Source organism: Stegastes partitus, unplaced genomic scaffold (genome assembly GCF_000690725.1).
Source record: "Stegastes partitus isolate 25-593 unplaced genomic scaffold, Stegastes_partitus-1.0.2 Scaffold71, whole genome shotgun sequence".
NCBI lineage: Eukaryota > Metazoa > Chordata > Actinopteri > Pomacentridae > Stegastes > Stegastes partitus.
The window spans coordinates 871178-874459 of NW_007577802.1; positions in this window are offsets into that span (position 1 = coordinate 871178).

Consider the following 3282-nt stretch of genomic DNA (forward strand, 5'->3'; position numbering starts at 1 on the left):
TATGTATTGTATATATAGAAAAATGGCAATAAAAAAAGTCTATAATGTATAAAATATAATGTGTGCAAAATGACGTGGGCAGCAGATGTCTTGCACAGATCAGTCATAAATCTGAGACATCAATGTGAACAAGTTTCGAGCTAAACAATTACCAAATAGTTTAGTAATTATCAATAATAGCTGATACTGTTGTGTCTTCTTTTTCACTAAAAAGTCACCAGAAAATCCCTCCGACTGACTGAGTGAATGAAAGTCTTGTTTTTGTGTTATGCATCACTGATTTAGAAGACTCCACGGCTTCAGTTCTATAAAGTGTAAATGCATTTCAGACAGTCCAACAATAAAGGACACCAACTCTCACAGTCACACCATCAGTGTCTCTAACAGTCTTCATAATTACTTGTATAAATCCAGGTCTGACAGATATTGCGAATGTGAGTCACGACTTAAGTGTCATTTCTTTTTCACTGCAAAAACATAAAAATGACGATCATGTACCAAACACGTATGTTCAGTTCCATCTGTAGAAGATGATTTGTTGCGTCTGTAGCACGGTGCTTCCTTCATAATGACATTTTGTGACACATTTTAGCTTTATTATAAGAAAAAAAACAGCTCCTGCCATTTGGAAAGTGCTGGGATTTCAGTAATATTTCAATTTATATTTCGGCCCGACGTTAATGACATCAAAAAGTGTGCATCACATACCAGAGAAATTACCGTAAACTGTCAAGCTTACACGTTTCAAAATGAAGAATATTTCAGGATTTCGTGGATTCAATTGGTGGAAAATTACGTATGATGAGTACAAAATAAAAGAAAATGGGACAAACCTCCCACTTCTCCTAAAACACACATTCTGTTTACCTCTTGCTTATCTTCTTATCTGCTAATCTGAGTGGCCTGAGGGAAAACACACATCTAACATCTCTGACTTGAAGATAAATGAGATGTATCGTTTGATTTGGGGCTAAACTGTTTTTTGATGTGCACATGTTTGTGTTTTATTTCATCAAGATGTTTTTTTTTTTTTGAAGTAGTTTTACTGAGTGCACAGTGTTTCTTTTTGAGCAAACTTCTGTCCACACTGACACAGTTGCACACATTCACACTTGAAAGCTGTCCAGTGAAATTATTGGCCGCTGAGCAGATCCGCTCCCTCCGCCGGGACTTGAAGCTGAAGGGCACCTCAGCGGTGGTAATGAGGCAGACGAAACGCTGCTCTTTCACTTCCTCCACCCAGATCTGTCCTGCTGGTCCCCACAATGAAACACAACTTTCCTTTTCTGCTTTTCTAACCTTTAGGCCGGGGGGGGGCTTCTGCAGCTACCAGGTGGACCCACATAAACGTCTGGGGACTGTGATATAATTTGACTACGGAATACAAAGAGCAATCATTTGGAGGAAACAAAAAAGGATTTTAAATTGGAAGGAGGCTGATCTTTCTTCAACTGGCTGTCACAATAACCAGTAATCTACCAAATATGATGCTGACTGTACTCCAATCTAAGTCAACATAACGGTTTAAAGTCCCTCTCTGGTAGTTTATTGAGCTCCTAGAATCTCAGCAATTTTATTTTATTTTATTTTATTTTTATTTATTTTTTTATTTTTTTTTACAATGTTTGACTGCAAAAATCACACTTTTATTTTTTTTATTTTTTACTTTTATGTAAATATTTCACACATATTTGCTGTTGTTTTCAAAGAAAAATATGCATATTAGAACTTAAATGTAATTTTTAAAAATGATTTTTTTATGAGATATTTTAAGTTTTATTTAAGTACAGACAATATTTACAACAACAAATTGCACAAATTGTAATGTGCTCTTTTACAATATTTTTTTTTTTATGTAAGATCAGACTATTTTTCCAAATTTATTCATCTATTTATTTATTTACATATTTATTTTTTGCTGTATTAAAATAAAAGAAAACATGATTGTTTTCAATTATTTGAAAGAAAAAGTTGATATATTAGGGATTAGAAAGGATTTAAACAATATCATCTTTTGGTTAATTCACAGATTAATATCTAGTAAAATCACAGAAAACGTTTTATTTAAATGTTGACCTATTAAAAACATATATGCTCAGACTGCATGTGTCACATACAATCTGTATTTTTACAAAAAACAATTTGTTGCTAACAAAAAATGTGAGATGTAAAAATTATATTGTAAAGTGAAAGTAAATCTGCTAAAAAAATTATCTTACTGATGTTTTCCATCATTTTCACAGTTTTAAAGAATTAATTTCTAATTTGTATTTTTTTATAGTCCAGACACAAATCTACTTGGTCACTGTGTTTTCTTAACATGCCGTTAATCAGACTTCTACAGACGGTGTAGGATGATCTGGTGCTTGAGCTCATGTGATTCACTTGCTCCTAAAAAAGAAAGTTTGTGAATCTCTGTTTTAAGTCGCTTTACATGGTTACAAATTATACCTGAAGAAGAAAAGGAGGAAATGAAACATATTCTGCCTCTTTGGTTCTCCCAGTGAAGCGGGTTGATCTGAGCTGCTCCCTGGCAGCAGGATATTACACGAGCCGTCCACTAAATGCGGTGATGTATGGCCTTCACGCTGCTTATCGGCTCCAGCATCAACATGCAGTTTGGCTTCCAAATTCACATTGATCACTGATGACTTTTACAAATCTTGACCCTCAGAAGATGCTGAGCAGAGAAAACCTGCCCCCCCCCCAAAAAAAACTCCTGCAAAGCTGCGCTCACATCAGGCATCGCATCATGGATGCTGGAGGTAAACTGACACATTGCTTCAGCGAACATGGCAGGAAGCAAATGCAGGACTGCCAAGCCAAATACACTCAGACCCCCTATCACTTTATGAATGTAATGGATCCAGCAGGCAGACGGAGCCCGCCGGCCTCCAGAGGCTGCCTGAATGTGCCATGGCACATAAGAAGCAGCGTGGAGCCAGCGAGCGCTTGGCGGGTCGGGCCTTTTCAGAGAGCCGAGGCCGGAGCACAGTGCAGGCATTCAGACGCTCAGAGGGGACGTGGAGGGAGAAGCAGCCCTTTATGGGCAAACAGCAGGAAAATGGTTGTTATATAACAATAACAGCGCTGACAGCGACGCCTGAACACTGAAGCGATGAACAGACGTGGAGCTTTTCTCACTGAAGCCTTTACATCACTGCTGGATTCTACTGGTAAGGTCACTGGAGGAGGACGCTGATCACTGAAGAACAAGATGACGGCTGTCTGAGGATGACCTCAGGACGGGGGCAACCAGCTGTGGACATTCAAAACTACAGT